At 38.6% G+C, this 20,568-nt stretch overlaps 1 non-coding gene across 1 annotated transcript; it reads right to left on the reverse strand.

Moving 5' to 3' along the window:
• Positions 1-264: 264 nt before the first annotated feature.
• On the reverse strand, positions 265-373 carry LOC141625558 (small nucleolar RNA R71). Its single transcript, XR_012535330.1, has one exon. It is a non-coding gene; the product is annotated as a small nucleolar RNA R71 (small nucleolar RNA).
• Between the last annotated feature and the right edge of the window lie 20,195 nt (positions 374-20,568).

Below are 20,568 nucleotides of genomic sequence, written 5' to 3' on the forward strand. Positions count from 1 at the left end.
GTTTAGTGGAGCGAAATCAGTTTGCTGGTCTACCGGACGAGGATCCTTTGAAGCACATGGAAATTTTCACAGACTATTGATGTTCCATACCTGTACCGGCTGGGGTGACCCAGGATGAAGTAAAGGGAATAATGTTCTTATACTCCTAGAAGGATTCGGCGAGAGATTGGTACCGCTACCTTGATAGGGTAGAAGATGGAGTCACAGATTGGACATCTCTAGCATTAGCTTTCTACAAAAAATACTTCCCACTTGCAAAGACAGATGCCTTGAAAAGTAAAATGACAAATTTCCAGCAAGGACCTGATGAGGGCTTTTGTGAAGCATGGGGACGTTTCAAGAGTTTGGTTAGGGTTGTCCCCCACCACGGTTTCCAGCAGTGGTACCTTTGCAACTTATTCTATAATGCTTTATATGATGACTACAAGGTTATCCTGGACGTAGCTGCGAATGGTAGGTTCCAAAATAATACCGGTCAAAATAAAGGTTGGAACACTATTGAGGAGATGGCAGTCCATAGAGCCGAGTTTGGAAGTTTGCGTGGAAAGTCACGAAAGCAAAGTGATGAAATGAGTGCCGTTGTGACACTCATAACTTCTATTACTGCCCGTCTCGAGAAGCTCGTGTCCTCTGAAGCTTCCAAGGAAAGAGTTGAAATTCCTGTCCATAATTCAGATGAAACCGAGGAATTGAGAGAGACAATCCGAACTCTTTTGGTTCAAGTCGCGAAAATAGAAGCAGCCGGGATTGAGTCTACAAATAATTTTGTCAAGCAATTGGAGAATTTAGAGGCTAAGCAAGTCGCCAATTCTTCAAGCAAATGTGAGGGGCCAATTGAAACCGTAAATGCCATTAATCTCCGAAGTGGCCTTTCTTATGATGGTCCTGATAAGCCAAGAGAAGACTCGGGAAAGGATGAAAAGCAAAATTTAATTTCTGGTACGAAAACGAACTCAATTGCCAGTACCAGCGGTCGATCGACCAACAACAGCAGTCGATCGACCGGGTTGTCAGATGAAAAAGTTTCTGACCAGAAACTATTCATACCCAGCATATGTGGTCGATCGACCAATACTACCAGTCGATCGACTGAAGCTCCTGACGAAGGAGTCTCTGTCCAGGAACTATTCACGCCCAGTGTGATTGGTCGATCGACCGAGCCCAATGGTCGATCGAGGTCTCGGTCGGCAGACGCAAATCCGTCAACTAGTTTGAATGATTCTACACTTATTGATGATTTGACGGAGGTTTTAAACTTACGGAAGCCGAAGGTTACTGATCCTACGGTCAGTGTTGCAGTCCCGTATCCGGAGCGTTTAAAGAATACTAAGCTGGAGCGCAAGTTTGTTAAGTTTTTGGAGATGGTCAAGAATCTCGAGGTGACCATTCCTTTCACTGACCTAATTACCCAGGTACCCTCTTACGCTAAATTTATGAAAGACATTTTGAATCGTAAGAGAAATTTCAATGATTATGGTGCTTTTGTGGAAGAATGCAATGCTCTTTCGCAAATTAATATACCACCCAAATTAAAGGACCCGGGTAGTTTTTCAATTCCCTGCACTATAGGTAACCATGAAATTGGGAAGGCCCTTTGTGATTTAGGGGCCAGTGTGAGTGTCATGCCATATTCTGTTTGTGAAAGGCTAAATATTGGTAGACTTAAGGTAACCGATATCACCCTTCAGATGGCAAATAGATCGACTCAGAGACCTTTAGGAGTCTTAGAGGATGTACCCGTTCGAGTTGGTAAGTTTTTTATTCCTGTCAATTTCGTTGTTTTGGACATTGCAGAGGACAGTCAGATACCTATTATTTTAGGTAGACCATTTTTACATATAGCTGGAGCTGTAATAGATGTCAAACGCGGAATCATTACCTTAGAGGTAGGGGATGACACCATTGAGTTCAGTCTTGCTCGTAAGGCTACTGAACCTGCTGATGATGATACATGTTATTCCATTGATATTGTTGACAGGGCTGTTAATTATAACTGGAGGGAATCGTTAGCCAATGATCCCTTAGCTGATATAACCCGTTTAGATGAGTGTGCAGGTAATACAGCGGAGAATGCTGAGGAGCCAGTGTTGGAATATGTGTCCTCCGACAATAATGCGATCACAACTGTTGATCATGATGATCACATGTTTAAGTCTCATTATATAGAATACAATTGGGGAGTAATATTGTTACTGTCAACTGGTCAACATATATCGGTAATGATTGGCTGACTAGAGTTTGACATTCTTTGTCGTGTGACGGTGGTGATCAGTTGACCCCCTAGGTTATACCTAAAGGGCAATACTCTTAATTGATTATTTAATAAATCGTATAATGTTGCGAGTTAATTAAATTACTTGAAAATTGACGGACGATTTTGGAAGTAAAATTTACGTATCATATTGAAATGTGATTAAATAAGATACGGTCTGAGTAATTGAATTGTATCATTACTCGGATGAAATAATTGTTTAATGTAACAATTAAATTGAATAAATTGTTATAAATACAATCAGTTGTAATTTATAAATGGTAAAATATTTTGGCACAAGTAATTATAAAATTACTAAGTCGATTTTTGTATGTGACGTATTTTTATTAATACGTTGATTTTTAATATGTTAAAAATACATAACAAATTTATATCACATATGACATGTGACATATTGACAATTGACAAAAATAATATGGAATCCATATTATTAAGTGGGCCGAAAATTAGAGGGTTGTTGAGCTAATTATATGTTGATTGTAATTAGTGGAAGGCATGATGATTGCACTAGTCACTAGCCATGCAAGCCTATTGTTCATTGTGAAGAACAATTTTTCCATGCATTGGCTCCCCTAAAGCTCTCCTCTTACACGGTTTTGGGGAAGAAAAACCATCATTGTTTTTCTATAATTTTACCTAATAATATACTAAGTGTAGTGTATTATTCATTCATTTTCTATCTATCATCCAAAATACAATTTTAGAGAGAATAAAAATCCTTCAATTGGTATCAAGAGCCACGGTTGTTTGCATGCAAATTGGTTAAAAGTTTTTCCGAGTTATAAGAATAATAAATAAAACTTGTAAAATTTGTGTTATTATGATATATCACGAAATTATTACATGCATGTTAATATTTCTGGTCCTAAAATGTTTTAGGATATTTTGGTTAATTTTTCGGATTTTTATTGTTCATAATTTTCAATAATGGCATTTAAATATGATTTTATGAGTAAAAATGTCATTTTTGGTCTAAAATTAGCTATACTTCGAATTTTCACTTGGTTTTTGGATATGTTGTCACATATATTATTTTGAGATAACCTGTAAATTTTCATAATTTTTGGACTTGTTATGCTCGAAAAATGATTTTTTCATTATTAAATTCGGATTTAAGTGAAAAATAGGTTAATATGAGTTAAATTTCGAATCTGGTCATAGAAAATTAATATGTTGTCACATGCAATTTTACAAGATGTGTGTAAAATAATTGGCTATAAAGAAGTCTTTTTGCATGATTTATGAATTTTTGAAGAAAAATAGCATAAATAGTGACATTATTAGTGAAAATTAATAAAACATAATCTATGACTTAGGAAAAACGTGTAATGTTGCATTTTATTATCTTTTTCAGATCTAAAATTGAAAAGTTAATGAAAATAATTTTTCCATGCTTTTATGATTATTTTATTAAAAAATCGATAAACCGCAACATTGTTTTTCCGAAAAAATTTCGAAATTTTTAACCTAAGATTTTGAACATTATGAGGGTCATGGAATTTTTCCAGAATGTTCATGAATTTAAATTTCAAATTTTGAATTTATTTGAAGTTTAATAGCTTATTTTTGTAATTTTTGGTCCATTTATGAACAATTTTATAAGATATGGGTTAATTATGGTCAAATTATTAGTGAAGACTATATTTTGAGTCCTAAGAGGTTAGGGTAATTAACTTATGCATAAATGTGAGTTTATGTAATTTTTGTGATTATAAAATGTTGAAATCACGCAAATCCGTAAAAACCGAGTAATATACGATATTGGCTAATTAAAAGGCGATTTAGCATAAAATTGAGCATGTTCATACATATTATAATGCTGCATTTTCTTTATGATTGTCATAATTTTAATTTATGTAATTTTTGAATTATGTAATTTTACTTAGTATGGCCTTAGATTTTAATTGGTATTTCCCGAAATGTATGGGAATATCGATTCGGTTGTAATTTTTTATTGTGATCTCGTATCACCGTTTTGTAATTTAATAGATTTATTTTATTTTAGTTACAAATGTATAATAGGAAATTATGTAATTTATTATGTAATTTTATTCATTCCGGAGTTCCCAAAGACGGATTTCTTCAAGAATGGCGATACATAAAGACGGTGTTATCTCGAGATGCGTGCCACAACCGAAGTTCAAGGGACCAATGGAGTTGGTTTCCGAATATGTAATAGTTAAATAGTTTTTCTTTTTTAGGAAAGGCCATACTAGGATTTATTTATCTTTATGCTTGCATTTTATTTTATGTCATATGCATCGCTAAATCGCCATAACTAAACATGCATTGTCTTATCGAGTTTATCGACCGTGTCAAATATAATTATCGTAGTTCACCGCTTTAGTTCACTTAAAACGTGATAGATAATAATTTGACATGACCTCTCGCTAAAACAATTAATTGAGACATAGCCTTACCAAAGAGTAGAAACCATGAAAACCTATTTCGTGAGGGAGTGCACTCGGCCACACCGGGGTACAAACCTTGTTACGTAGGGGAAGTGGGTGATAAATGTGGGTTTGGATCATGGACACATTTATTCTAAATTTGGATTGAACTCAACAAAAGTTTTTCGATAAGGGTTTTATCGGCCACACCTTCCCCTTGTTGAATGTGTTTTGGGCTATAGATAAATGTTAATGTAATGTTATCGACCAAGAGTTCTAAAAGTAGAATCGATTAAAACGTTAATCCACCGAGTTATATCGATGAGGGTTTCATCGGCCACACCGTGCCCAAATTGATATGAATTTGGGTCTTGGAATCATTTATCTTGTTGGGTAGAGGTCGCTAGAAAAATGCATAAAACTTGTTTAAATCATACATTTTTACAAGTATTATTAAAACGACAATTGTTTTACTCCTTATATTTTGTTTTGTAGACCACTTCTTTTTCATAACAAATGGCAACATCAACACCAACTCCTAATGCTACACCACTCGCTAGTTCGTCTTGGCTCCGATCCTTTATGGATCGATGTAAACTTGAAAAGAATGGGTCAAATTTCTCCGAATGGGATGCCCAACTCAAATTAGCCGCCGAAGGTGACGACAAGCTTCGTTACCTTACCGAGGCCTCTCCACCCGAACCCTCCACTAGGTCCACCGCGGCCACTAGGGAAGCCTATGAGACTTACCAAAAGGAGTCCGCCGCAATGAAAAATGTCTTGATATTTGCGATGGAGGCGGACCTCCAAAGGAGAGCCTTCAAAATGGGCAATGCTAATGAGATTTACTCCAAACTTGTGACCATGTTTTCACAAACTCCGCGGATCGTCCAATATGAGGCGGCCGCGGCATTCTTTGATCTCGACTTCAAAGAGGGCCAAAAGGTTAGCCCTCATGTGCTCAAACTCATGGAGCTTGTCGAGACCTTGAAAATTCAAAATGTTGAGATCCCCAAAGAACTCATCGTAGATAGGATTCTACACTCCTTGTCCAAAGTCAAGGCATATGTGCAATTCCGGGTGAATTTCAACATGCAAGACAAGGATGTGTCTCTTGAGGAGTTGCACAAGTTACTTGTGCAAGCCGAGAGGGACATGGGATTAAATGTGAACCCTCCCAAGGATGTGCTTAACATAAGCACAAAGAGTAAGGGGAAGTTCAAGAAGAATGGGAGAAAGGGCAAGAAGCAAGCTCCCACATTCACCAAAGCTAAGTCTTGTGAAGCTAGCACCTCCAAAGTCAAGAAGGGTCCTCTTGATAAGTGCCATTATTGTAATGGCATGGGTCATTGGAAAAGAAATTGTTCCAAATACCTTGGTGATATCAAAGCTGGAAAGATCACTCCAGTAGGTAAATGACTATCCTTCTTTTATGTTTCAAATTCAACTATGGTAATATGATGCAAAGTTGTGATAATGTATCTCCCTTTTTATTGTAAATAGGGCCTCCACCAAGCAAAGACAAAGGAAAGGAAAAACAAGCATGAGAAACCATGGAGAAGCTAAGGATAGCTTTTATGGAGCTTTGTTTTTCATTGTCTTATTTTAAGTAATGTTTTGGATTTTAGAACTTTAAGTTTCCGTGTTCGACATGGAAAAGTATTTTGGATAATGAGTTGTATTTTGGATGATGGTGACTTGGTTTGCAACCCAAGTCACCCGTTTTATCATTTATCCTTTTAATGTTCTAAAATTCATCTTTAAATGCTTGCGTTTTGAAACATAAGATCATTCACTTAAAGTGATCTAATAGACAAATATAATGACGGGTTTCATTATATGTCCACATGCTTAAGGCATGTGTATGATCATTTATAAAGTGATTTTGAGTCTATGAACTCTCTTAAAGGAATGTCAATCACCAAGAACTCATATGAAATCAATAACAATTAGTCAACCTATGAGGAAGTTCTCCTTATACTTCAACATCATTAATTTGTGTCTCATATGCTATCTTTGAATGATTAGTGTATTTATTCTAAAGATAGAGTAGGAGAAAAATGAGGACACAACACACAAGGCAAGATAAAATTGTGTACTTGTGTAAATGAAGATCTACGCAAGAGAAAATGATTTGAATGAAGGTATATCTATTTACATAGTATGCCGAATAGATGAGATCTATGGTCTTAAGTTAATTCTATATGACTAAAGAGACCAAGTGTAGTTAACATAAGAGTATATTCTCAAGATAACTACACGAGGAGACCAAAAGAAAGTTTTGGAAGAAAATGACTAATGTAAAGTCTCAACAAGTTTTTGACTAAGTTTATGAAACATTTGACCAATAGTTTCAACCTTGAGATTTACTTAAGAGCCTAAATAAATCATAGTAACATACTAGTTATGATCGAGTTGCAAGGATTGATATACCGATATCTTCAATAGCCAAAGTTTTAACCACGTAGATGTCATGCTATGAATGGTTAAACCTCCTTCCAAAAGGAGTATTTGCGAAGGATGTATTCTAAATATTGTTAATATTTGAAAATGACATTACTACACATCATTATGACATGAGTGTGTTGGAGATTTAAAATCTTAAAATCTCTTTACGTAAGGTTGTGATGAGACCACTTCAAAATAGGTATTTTGAAAGGATATGATGAGAACATATATGGTTTTATCCTAATAACTTGGCAATGTAATTTATATTTCAATTCTTGATAAATTTCGATTGAGAAGTCAATTTCGAAATGTGTAGAATTGAGTGGGAGTTAGGAAATTCTCATGTGAAGACATGGAATTTAGTGGGAGCTATCATCCTTTGAATGTTTACAACTCATCACTCATTGAAGAATGACGAGCTAATACCTTCTTTCATAAAGAAGCTTTTGAGTTTTCAATTCTGGATGAAAATGGACAATGATGAATCCAATTACATTGAGGGATGTTGGATTAATATTAAGAGATACACATAGTATCAACATCACATAGGTTATTCATATGAATGAAAATGGAATTATCATTAGCAGTCATGGTCGTCCATAGAACCCACGAACGGTTGATCTCATGATTATTAGTAACTAATGTTTCCGCCATTAGAATAATCATGTACATGTCCAATTATAAATCATATGCATAAGAGCATGATGATAGAATTGGTGAGCCATAATGGAAACGTCATGTATTCTCAAGAAGAATCCAATGAGCGATTTCGGTGTTTGACGGAATACTCCATTATGTGATAAGAGGTTGCACATATTGTAGAAAATCCGAGCACATATGAGGATTTATGAGAATCCCAATTCTTTCAAGCCTTGAAAGAGAAATGAGAAGTTTTGAAAGATGCTTGGTTGAATAAGAGGTTATTCAAAAATTAATCTTTCCTAGTAAAACTAGGACTTGTGAGAAGTACTAAGCTAATAATCTTGTCAATTGTTACAAGATTCTACAAAACGTATACCTAGTGCATTATGTGTGGATGGAATACTTGATCGGTACAAGTTATGTCATTCATCACAAATTCGTTCGTTATGTGATAGTCGATTAGAAAGTTCTTTCAAGTTAAAGAACCGAAACCAAGGTCGGGAACCTTGATGTGTACTTGGTAGGATTCATGCTATAAGAGAGAACGTGAATGCAAAGGAAATTGCAAGTGCAAGAAGTTTGAACACATGGACACATGGGATGTTAAACTTCTATTGCAATCAATAAGTGTTTACACTGACGATATACATCACAAGGTTGTAATATGATATTGACTACCCGAGTGTGATGTCGACATTTGTCGTTTGAGTTATTATTAACTCACCTTGTACATTGTTATATCCAAACGGGTTGTAGAGACAATTGAACCCCGTTAAAGTGAACATGGATTAACATTGTATTTGCCCATAGTTAATTATATGAGGTGACGTCTCGAAGTGACTAGAGTGTGATGCGATTGATGGCAAGTTCAAGTGCTATAGAGTCATGTGAGATGACTAGTCGATCACATAGGCAGACTGTTAGGAACATTTTGTCGGGCCTTATGACCGCTTATAAAGTTCTGGCAAATTTATATAGCCTGGTCGTGGCGAGAGCTACTATAGTATTCAAATGAGTCGATTCTTTTGACTAAAGACTATTCTCCTAAGATGGCACGTTTTGATTAACTTTGATTTGTGTTACTACGACCTTCGTAAATGGGGTCAAATGGGCATATTTTGGGTTATGATGGTGTGGCTAGTCGAAGGGAATGAGTGCGATAGGAATTGTCCACCCCTAGTCGGGGTTATAACAATATCTCGGGGCCACTCGAGGAGTGATGAATCGGAAATGCGTGGCCACGCTCGGATGGCATCCGAGTGGATAAATCCGGTCAATCGGTTATTCTCCGGATCGAGGAAACCACTCTCGATATGATCACTTGCAAGTACGACCGAAAGACACCTTGCATTGAGTGGGAGATAGTAATAGGACAAGAGAATTGGTGACGCACACTTGTCGAGGACAAGTGGGAGATTGTTGGAATATGTGTCCTCCGACAATAATGCGATCACAACCGTTGATCATGATGATCACATGTTTAAGTCTCATTATATAGAATACAATTGGGAAGTAATATTATTACTGTCAACTGGTCAACATATATCGGTAATGATTGGCTGACTAGAGTTTGACATTACTGTCGTGTGACGGTGGTGATCAGTTGACCCCCTAGGTCATACCTAAAGGGCAATACTCTTAATTGATTATTTAATAAATCGTATAATGTTGCGAGTTAATTAAATTACTTGAAAATTGACGGACGATTTTGGAAGTAAAATTTACGTATCATATTGAAATGTGATTAAATAAGATACGGTCTGAGTAATTGAATTGTATCATTACTCGGATGAAATAATTGTTTAATGTAACAATTAAATTGAATAAATTGTTATAAATACAATCAGTTGTAATTTATAAATGGTAAAATATTTTGGCACAAGTAATTATAAAATTACTAAGTCGATTTTTGTATGTGACGTATTTTTATTAATACGTTGATTTTTAATATGTTAAAAATACATAACAAATTTATATCACATATGACATGTGACATATTGACAATTGACAAAAATAATATGGAATCCATATTATTAAGTGGGCCGAAAATTAGAGGGTTGTTGAGCTAATTATATGTTGATTGTAATTAGTGGAAGGCATGATGATTGCACTAGTCACTAGCCATGCAAGCCTATTGTTCATTGTGAAGAACAATTTTTCCATGCATTGGCTCCCCTAAAGCTCTCCTCTTACACGGTTTTGGGGAAGAAAAACCATCATTGTTTTTCTATAATTTTACCTAATAATATACTAAGTGTAGTGTATTATTCATTCATTTTCTATCTATCATCCAAAATACAATTTTAGAGAGAATAAAAATCCTTCAGCCAGATGCTTTGGTAGCCTCAATGGAGAGCTACGAGCTCACAGAGGAAGAAGATTAAATGCTCTTAAGCCTGGCCAACGAGAATTTGGTAAACACTTGCTATACCATTGAAGCTGATTCTGTCTGTGCTGTAGAGGTAAAGGTGCCTGAGCGTAAGCCACTTCCTCCTAATCTTAAGTATGTTTTTCTAGATGATACGGAGCAAGACTTGACTATTGTTAGTGCTAAGCTTAATGATGACCAGCTGTCTACTTTGATGTGTGTGCTTAAGAAAAACAGGAAGGCTTTAGGTTACTCTTTGGATGATATTAAGGGCATCAGCCCTGATATTTGCATGCACAGGATAGAGCTGGAGGAAGGCCACAAGCCTTACAGACAGGGTCAATGCAAGTTGAACCCGAAGATGCAGGAAGTTGTTATAGCCGAGGTGATGAAACTACTCGATGCAGGTATTATTTATACAGTTGGCAACTCCAAGTGGGTTAGCCCAGTTCAGGTAGTTCCGAAGAAAGGAGGGACTACCGTGGTTAAAAATGAGAAGAATGAATTAATACCAACACGAGTTATAACAGGGTGGCGGATGTGCATTGATTATAGACAGTTGAATGCCGCCACCAAGAAAGACCACTTCCCCCTCCCTTTTGTTGACCAAATGACTGAAAGACTTGCCTCTAACAAATTTTTCTGTTTTCTAGACGGATATTCAGGGTTCTTTCAGATCCCTATTCATCCGAATGATCAGAGTAAGACCACTTTTACCTGTCCACAGGGTGTTTTTGCGTACCGCAGGATGCCCTTCGAATTGTGTAACGCCCCAACTACCTTTCAGAGGTGCATGATGGGGATTTTTTCTGATTATATAGAGAATATTATGGAGGTATTTATGGATGATTTCTCAGTTTATGGTAATGACTTTGATCGTTGTTTAGCTAACCTTGATAAAGTCATGCAGTGTTCTATTGATGTTAATCTTGTTTTAAACTGGGAAAAATGTCAGTTCATGGTCAATGAGGGAGTTGTGTTAGGGCATCTGATTTCTGATAAAGGTATACATGTTGATAAAGCAAAAGTGCAGGTGATTGAGCAATTGCCTCCTCCCGTGAATGTTAAAGGAGTGAGGAGTTTCCTTGGTCACGCTGGTTTCTTTTGGCGTTTCATTAAGGATTTTTCGAAAATTGCTAAACCACTTACACAATTGCTCCTTAAGGATGCTGTCTTTGAGTTTACTGATGAGTGCCTTTTAGCTTTTAACAGGTTAAAGGAGGCTCTAGTTTCTGCACCAATCATTCAGCCGCCTGATTGGGATCTCCCATTTGAGATTATGTGAGATGCCAGCAATTATGCAATCGGTGGAGTTTTGGGACAGCGGAAGAATAAAGCTTTGAATGCCATATACTATGCGAGCTAAACTCTGGATGAGGCTTAAGTCAATTATTATACAACTGAGAAAGAGTTTATAGCTGTAGTTTTTGCGTTAGACAAATTTCGGTCTTATTTGTTAGGTTCTAAGGTTGTTGTTTATACTGACCATGCAGCGCTGAAGACTCTCTTTCTTAAGAAGGATGCGAAGCCAAGGCTTTTGAGGTGGATACTCCTTTTGCAAGAGTTTGATTTGGAGATCAAAGATAAGAAAGGAGCAGAGAATGTGGTGGCTGACCATTTATCTCGTCTGCAGCTGACAGAAAGGGAGGATTCGTTACCTATTAATGATTCTTTTCCTGATGAGAGTCTGTTAGCTATTACTACTTCAGGGTCTTATCCACCTCCGTGGTTTACTGATTTTGCTAACTTTGCTGTGACAGGTAGGATACCACCCGAGTTTTCATGACAGCAGAAGAAGCGGTTCGCTTATGATGCTAGACAATACTTTTGGGATGATCCTTATGTTTTCAAGGAATGCGCATACGGTCTTATCCGGAGATGTGTGCCTCAATGGGAGGTGAAGGATATCCTAGAAGCTTGCCACTCTTCTGCCTATGGTGGTCACCATGGTCCATCACGGACTGTGGCTAAGGTACTCCAATCTAGTTTCTATTGGCCAACTTTGCATGCAGATAGTCGCAATTTTGTTGCTGAGTGCGATGCTTGTCAAATATCGGGGAATATTTCAAGGAGACATGAGATGCCACAGGTAGGCATTCTTGAGGTTGAGATTTTCGATGTCTGGGGCATTGATTATCAAGGACCTTTTCCGAGCAGTCAAGGTAATAAATATATCCTCGTAGCTGTAGATTATGTGTCCAAATGGGTAGAAGCTATCGCTACTCCCCATTGCGACGCAAAGGCCGTGATTAAACTGTTTAAAAAGATTATTTTCCCTCGTTTTGGTGTCCCTAGGGTTGTCATTAGCGATGGGGGAATGCATTTTAAAGAGAAACAACTTAGTGCTTTATTGACTAAATTCGGTGTCCAACATCGTAGATGTTTGAGGTATCATCCCCAAACTAGTGGTCAAGTTGAGATTTCTAACCGGGAATTGAAAGAAGTTTTAGCTAAAGTTGTTTCTAAATCACGGAAAGATTGGAGTCTTAAGTTAGATGATGTCTTATGGGCTTATTGGACTGCGTTTAAAACGCCAATTGGGATGTCACCATTCCGATTGATTTATGGTAAGACGTGTCATTTACCTGTTGAGTTGGAGCGTAAGTCTTGGTGGGCTATATGTGATTTGAATTTGGATCCTAACCTCTCTCGTGAGAAACGCATGACACAGCTGAATGAGCTAGAGGAATTTAGGCTGCTGGCCTATGATAATGTTAGGATCTACAAAGAGAAAACGAAGCGCTGGCACGACAAGAGAATCATTAAGCGCGAGTTCCATATTGGCGATAAGGTACTTCTTTTTAACGCTCGTATCCGTTTATTTCCTGGTAAGCTGAAATCCAGGTGGACTGGCCCCTATACGGTCACAGCAATTACATAATTCGGATCAGTTGAATTGGAGACCTCTGCTGGAGAAAGGTTCAAAGTTAATGGCCAATATGTGAAACATTATCACGGTGCAGACGATTTCGTTGGCCAGGTCGAAGTACTATACTTTGACCCAATTTTAGAAGCTGCAAACTGAGGTAAAAAGGGTCGTGCAGGACCTCTTAAATCAGCGCTAACCGGGACGCAACCCGGCTTGTACATTTGTTTTTGTAATTAGCAATTACTTGGTTTGGAGAATGTGCGCCTTTGAGAATTTTTGCAGGTGATTATTTTATGCAAAGTGCGTAGGGTGATTTACTGAATGTTTGTGAGAGAAAGACGGGAAAATTATATTGGCAAAGCAATTTTAACGTACAAAAGGATTTGTTTCCAGTACCTGCAGTCGATCGACCAAGTTCATCAATCGATCGACTGAGAAACAAAGGGGCAGAAGCTGTTTCAAAGGGATATCGGTCGATCGACTGGGTAGGGTAGTCGATCGACCACTACGCGAAGACTAGAAGCTGTTTTAAGGGAAGACTGGTCGATCGACAAGGTCAAGTGGTCGATCGACCACTGCGCGAAACCAGAACGCATACTTAATTGAAAAAAATCAGAGAAAAACCCTTGTCTTCCCCTTTCTTGCGATTTTTCTTGCTAATCCATCCCTCAATCTCGAATTTTCTTGCTTAAATCTTCAAGTTCTCGTAAGGTTTGTCTCTAATCCTCTTTTAATCCTTTACATTCAATTCTCGCTGCACTTTAATGCCCAAATTTCGAGCATTGTTACATTGAGACGGAAAAATCGATTTGGGGAAAATCGATTTAGGGCTAGTTTCTTGTCGATTTTTATGCTTTAATTGCTTTTGCTACCCTTTTCCCTTGATTTTCGAAACAATTTAGCAACTAGGCGGTGCTTAATCCCGTTTTCCCCAATTTTTTTCGAAACCCTAATTTCATTTCAATGTCTGATTGTGTTTCGGGTTTTCATAAATTGTCATTGTTATGGGAAGCTTGTTGCTAATTTGTTGTTTGTAGGAAACAACAATGACGAAAGGGAAGCAGCCGATGTTCGAAGGTCAGTCCAGTCAGGGAGCTGGCAAACGGCCGCGGGGTCCGCCATTGATGATCGAGGATACTACGGATAGTCTACCTGACTATCCGCAGGTTACTTTTTCCACCTCTACTCAGCGAGCTAAATTTGCTCTCTTTGTCGCAAAAATGAAAGTTCAGGCCACTCGTTTTCTTCATCGGCCTACTTTAGAGAAATTAGGATGTTTCGAGTCTGTTGTGTCTCTCCTAAATGAGAAGGGAATGTCGGGTCTTGTGGACATGGCTGAGTTCACTTACTACACTTTGACCCTCGAGTTTTTCTCGTCTTATATTTTTGACCAGGCTTCTTTTGAAGCCAACAGGGATAGCCCTTGCATTTCTTTTCGGCTATTCAATTTCACCTACTCCCTGACATTAGCCGACCTTGCGGGATTTTTGGGTCTTTATTTCGAGGGTAACACCTCGGAAAATTCTGATGTTCACCGGGTCATGTGGTCGTGTATCTCTGACTGGAACGGCCCTAAGAGGACGGGCACTTCCGTTCACTTACCCCCTTTTCGTTATTTTTTACGGCTGATGGGTAATACTATTTTCGGCCGCAAGGAGTCAAATAACGTGAATACCATCGAATTGTCTATCTTGGCGGGCTATCTGAACATTGAAAGTCGGGTAGCCCGTATCTATAACATCGCGTATTTGACTGCCTCTCACTTTCACAGTATAAGTGAGGGCACTTTGGCCACTATTGCTTGTGGTGGGTTGGTGACGCGTATCGCCAACCGTCTAGTTCTTCTTTTCCCTCGAGAGAAGGACCCTATTGACCCTGACCTACACTTCATGGATCTTGCCTACCCGAGGTCTGTGAAGTGGGTCGACAGTCGGAGTCGGTGGAAGATTGACTCTTTCATCTGCGACCGCATCCCTGTCCTTGGCCTCCCTCCTATCTTGCCCCTTACCACTGTCCAGGAGGCAGCTCGCCCGCCCTTGCCTAGCTACAGGCTTCTTATTGGGGCGGGCACCGCTACTGCTAGCACCTCGAGGCGGGCTCGTACCTCCTCTTCACAAGCACCCTCCTCCTCCACTCCTGCTCCCACGGGTTACCCGGCCACTTTCCGCCCCCCTACACCTATGGTTATCCCTGCGGTCATGGACCAAAGGGCGATGTCACGTGTGTTGAGTGACTTGTGCAGGAGCTTTGATCAGCACAGACTAGACACGGCCCTGGCCGTGTACCCAGTTTACGAGGAGTACGCTCGGACGGGGATGCTCCCACGAGGTGCCTGGACTCACCCGTCCTTCTTTGTTCCTCCGGTGGGAGGTTACCCTCAGCCAGCCACGAGAGCTGCTCCCACTACTACTATTGCCGCTGCTGCTGAGACGGAAGAGGAGGATGACTCAGGGTCAGATGAGGATAGTGGTTCCGAGTATGACGGTGGAGATTAGATGCTTGTGACCTCCCCTGTTTTTGGCTGGTTTGGGGAGGTCTTCTTTTGTGAGTTCCGATCCCTTTTGTTAGTTTCCTTTTATTATTTTGTTGCTTTTATCCTTCCCTATATTCATAAAAATCAAAAATATCACGTTTACTTTTGCATATAGTCGAGTCGGATTGGAGTTTATTAATGATGACATTGCACTATTAGTCAAATATATGTCATTCCTTGCCTTTTCACAACTGCTCAGCGAGAATTAAAAGTGATTTCTCAAATTTTGTTGTGGAATTTACTTCGGGTTATTAGACTTGACTCATTCATTTTTTGGCAAACTACTTATACTTTCTGAGATATAGAGCCTATAACTGGTGACATTCATGACCGGTTAATTTAGGATGAGAGTAGTACTCCCGTCATTTCATGTTTTGCACGTGTATGAGTTTTGATTGGTTATTGCCTATACGCATCGGTTTGTGGTCGGTATTACATGTTTTGAGAACTATTGCATCTGCCCTTTTCTCATTTTGCCCCATTAACTCCACTATAAGCTATATCTGCCAGTTGCCCTTAACTACATCCCATACTTAGCCTACCATTGTGTCGAGCTAGGAAGTAGTAGAGGAATTTGTCGAATTATAGCAGTTTTGGTACGTTTCTGTACTGTTGGAGTGAGTATTTATGAGAATTGCAGGAGTTGCTAATGTGTCAGCCTGAAAAAAAAAAAAAAAAAAAGAGAAAGTTAGAAGAGGAAAAAAGAAAAAAAAAGAACTCATAAAAATGAAAAAAAAAGAGGAAGTTGATCTGGGCAGAGGGCACTGGAATGCAGGGGTGGTCGATCGACTGTTGTTGCTGGTCGATCGACTGCCAGCTCAGAAAATAAAAAAAAGAAAGAGAAAAAATAAATAAATAAGGAATTTAAAAAAAAAAAATTACAATTCGGCTGAGTTGAGAATACACCTCATGTGCTTATTTCATGAATTGGAGGTGTCTGTTCTGGGATAGTGTGTTGCCTAGAAATTTAGAGGCATTGTTTATTTCTCGAGTTGGAGGAACGGGATATGGTTTCTGATGGTTTGTTAGGTACTAGCTTGGCTCTTACCCTCACATTTCCATACTTGCTTTGCCCTTTCTTTCCCACTTAGCCTCACATATCCAAATCTTGCAATAGTTCGGCATGTAATAGTCCTTGACGGTGGTTATGCGTGTGTACGGTAGCTAGAATCATTATTCATACTAGTCAAGCATACATGTTTTGTCGGTCGCAGTCTAGGTGAGAGTCTGTATTTTCTTCCCTCTCTTCTACATATATTCTTACCATTTACCTTGTTGAGAGAAGAGTGACCCGGGAGAGTCCAAATTTATGAGTCTTGCAAGGTCGAACGCCCGATTTAATTCCATGATATGCATAAATTTGTTCACTTGCTTTGAGCTTTGCAGTAGTTGATTATGTGCATTAAACGGTTTAGCATTGACTTGTAGCTAGCTCTGAGATATACTCCTTTCCATTAGGTTTTTAATTGAGTCATAGTGCTTGCTTGGGGACAAGCAAGGTTTGGTTTGGGGAGATTTGATACGTGCATATTCTATACACTTTATTCGCAGTTTTGGCACGTATTTCCATGCGTATTTGTTAGCTTTAAGCTATTATTTCTCCCGAAACGGTTTACTTTGCGATTTCTATTATTTATTGTAGGAATGAGTGGAAGTGAGCTGAATCAAGCCTAAATCGTCCTCCGGAGGCAACTTCAGGGAAGCTTGGAAGAAGGGAGTTCGTACTCACTCACTTTGGGATGCGTGCATTGGAGTGAAGTGGCTGATTTGAAGAGGAAAGGAGGTCACTGCACAGCTCAGTTGGTCGATCGACCAACCTCTTCAGTCGATCGACCGTGGAATTACAGCAGAAGCTACTGTACTGCATTGGCTGGTCGATCGACCATGCCATTTAGTCGATCGACCAGGCCGCGAGGCTGAGATCTGTTTTATGTTTTAGACTTTTAAAAGCCCAATTTGTAATTAACTTTTGGCTTCGTTTATCAGTAGTTACGCAGCAATAATTTAGGGTATGCTTTTCATTATTCAAGAACTCAGTTTTAGATCTAGTTGGGAGACAAGAAAGTGCGACGACGGATTCCGATTTCTGTTACTTTGTTCATCAATTAGTTAGTAAGCTTTAATGCGATTTCCTTCTTCTTTCATTTTCTTGTCAATTTAATTCTTGTTGTTACTAATTTATTTTCAGCAATTCAGTTTTAATCTTTTGTCTTAATTTCAATTCCAATCATGTCAAGCTTATTCTTTGCTTTTAATTTTGCAATTGTTATAATTTTAATCATGCATAGCTAATCTTCTTGATTGGGAACGAGGTGAGCCATGGTGTAAATTAGGGTCAATTTTATTAGTACGATTTCCTTCTATATCGCTCTTGTTTCCTTTTGATAAACCTATCTTACTAGATTGAAAGATTAGTAATTAAGTTATCATTAGATTTGGAATTTCCCTTGAGCGAAAGCTTTGAGAAATTCTAGGGAATTAGAAGACCGTAAGGTTAATTTTGAGCATTGATCGAAAGGTTTGCTCATATTTCCTGAGACCGTATTATAAGACCTCTACTACTTTATTGACCTAACCTTAACCATGGTGAACCGAAGTTCCTGATCATCTTTTTATCTTGTTGAGAAATTTCATATTTTAGCAATTAGTCATTAGAATCAAACAAATTCAAAACCCCCTTTTAATTGTTACTTTTATAGATTAAAAATTAGCAAATAGAATTGATCTTGTCTCTCTGTGGTTCGACCCTTACTATCACTGTCTATAGTTTTAGTTCGGATTATAAATTTAATTTTGATACAAAACGACGGTATCAGCGTGCATGAAGTTGGAGGCTGGAATCTACTGCAGCGTGTCTGGTCTATCGACCAGAGACTCCAGTCTATCGACCGTGGAGTTCAGAAGAGGAGACAGTGTAGCCCGCACTGTACTGGGTGGTCGATCGACCGTGCCACTTGGTCGATCGACCAGGTCTCGAAGCTGTGATTTCTTTTACGCGTTTGTCTTTTGAAAGCCCACTTGTAATTTATCTTATGGGCAGAACATTTATCAGTAGGAGGTAACAAATAATTTAGGTTATGCTTTTCATCATTCACCAACTGAAGTTTAGACCTAGTTTTGGGAACGAAGAAGTAGAGACTACGGATTTTCAATCAATTGTTTTTTGTTCATCAAATCCTTTAGTAAGCTTGAATTCAATTTCAATTTTCACTTGTTCTTGTTTATTTTAATTCTAGTTTCTACCAATTTATATTTAAGCAATTTAATTCTAGTCCTTTAGTTTTAATTTCAATTCAATCATGTCAATTTTATTCTATGTCTTTAATTTTGCAATTGTCATATTCTTAATCACGCGTAGCTAAATTCCTATGCTAGGAATTAGGGAATCCATGGCGTCATGAGTTGATTTTATTGAGTCTAGGTTGAACCCGTACCGGTCTTATTTACTGCTGTGAGACTTTACCCCTTTGCTAGATTGAGAGATTAGCGGAGTTAAATTTATTACAAGTAATTGGAAAGACTAGTGGAGTGGAAAAAGATCGAGAGGCTTAATTTGAATAGGGACTTAGAGGACCTATTTGACATCCTGAGACTGTATTGGGCAGACCTTGACTTTGCTTGACTGACCCTTAGGCCATGGTGAACCGAAGTTCCTAGCTGCTTTTTAATTTCGAATTTAAACTTCATTTAAGTTCCGGTTATTAGTTTAGAATCAACCAACCAACCCTCCCACCCCCCCCCCCCCCCCCAATAATTGTTATTTCAATAGATTAAAAATACCAAATAGAATTGATCTTGTCTCTCTGTGATTCGACCCTTACTATCACTAGCTGTAGTTTTAGTTTGGATTATAAATTTAATTTTGATACAAAACGACGGTATCAAGCACCCACTTTGACTGAGGCTTGGACAAAGCGAAAGTCAAAGTATAGCCATCAGGTCAATCGAAGATTACAACCTGACGACTATGGCGACGCGAGGTGGCTCAAGGGGTCTGAGCCAAGGTCCTGTCGTCGGGAACATTTTAGAGTCTGTCGACTTTCGGGGAGGGTCGTTTAAAGCCCATTAGACTACGTAAGGAGGCTCGCCAACCATAAAAAGAAACCATACCTGAGACTTCTTTCTTGGAACAAATAATATTGAGGACAGCAACGCGTCGGTAGAAACTGCTGGGGGAATCTGCGTGCGTCGATCTCAAGCGAACTTTCATCGAGGAATATGCCAATGATTCTTGTCTAGATTGAATCATTTATGGGAATCTGCTCGTGTCTGCTTCCAAACAAACTCCATCTCTCGAGAAGTGGAATCGGTTGTCATGGACTCTCGATGGATAAAAGGTATAGATAAAGGCGAAATCCGCTCGTTGCTGCAAGCGAAGTCCTGACTGGGAGATAAAATACTGCGACGGTTCACGACCGTTTGAAAATAAAAATCTTTGCGACGGTTCACGATACCGCTTGAAGATAAAATACTACGGCGGTTCACAGTCTGCTTGAAGATAAAATACTGCGACGGTTCACAGTCTGCTTGAAGATAAAATACTGCGACGGTTCACAGTCTGCTTGAAGATAAAATACTGGTCCGGAAAAAAATAAATGCGCAATAGACCAAATATATAATATATGGTGTTGGAGAAGAGGTGCACCAAAGATGGGCCCACAAACAACTAACTTGTAACGAACTTTTGAAAATTGAGCTAGAGGGGAGCTAGGGAAGAGGCACAGCAAGAGTTGCGACTCTTGGAAGAGGCGCAGTAGGTGCTGCGTCCTTTCCCGTGCTTGTCCCTGTCTGGGTAAAACTCGACAGAAAACCATGTATTATTCATAATAAACAAAACACAATTCTTTCTAAAACTCTCTCAAATTCCAACCAAAATTCGTTAGACCTTGATCTAATCATGCCATTAATCATGACTAATCGAGGTATGTATCACATTCTTGCTGTAATTCTTGTATTTGCTCGATTTTTGATCGAAAAAATTAGGGTTTTCAACCCAAAATGTCGAAAATTTGGGGCTTTTCCCCCAAACGGATTTGCCTTGTAAAA

The sequence above is a fragment of the Silene latifolia genome, chromosome X, assembly GCF_048544455.1.
Source record: "Silene latifolia isolate original U9 population chromosome X, ASM4854445v1, whole genome shotgun sequence".
Classification (NCBI taxonomy): domain Eukaryota; kingdom Viridiplantae; phylum Streptophyta; class Magnoliopsida; order Caryophyllales; family Caryophyllaceae; genus Silene; species Silene latifolia.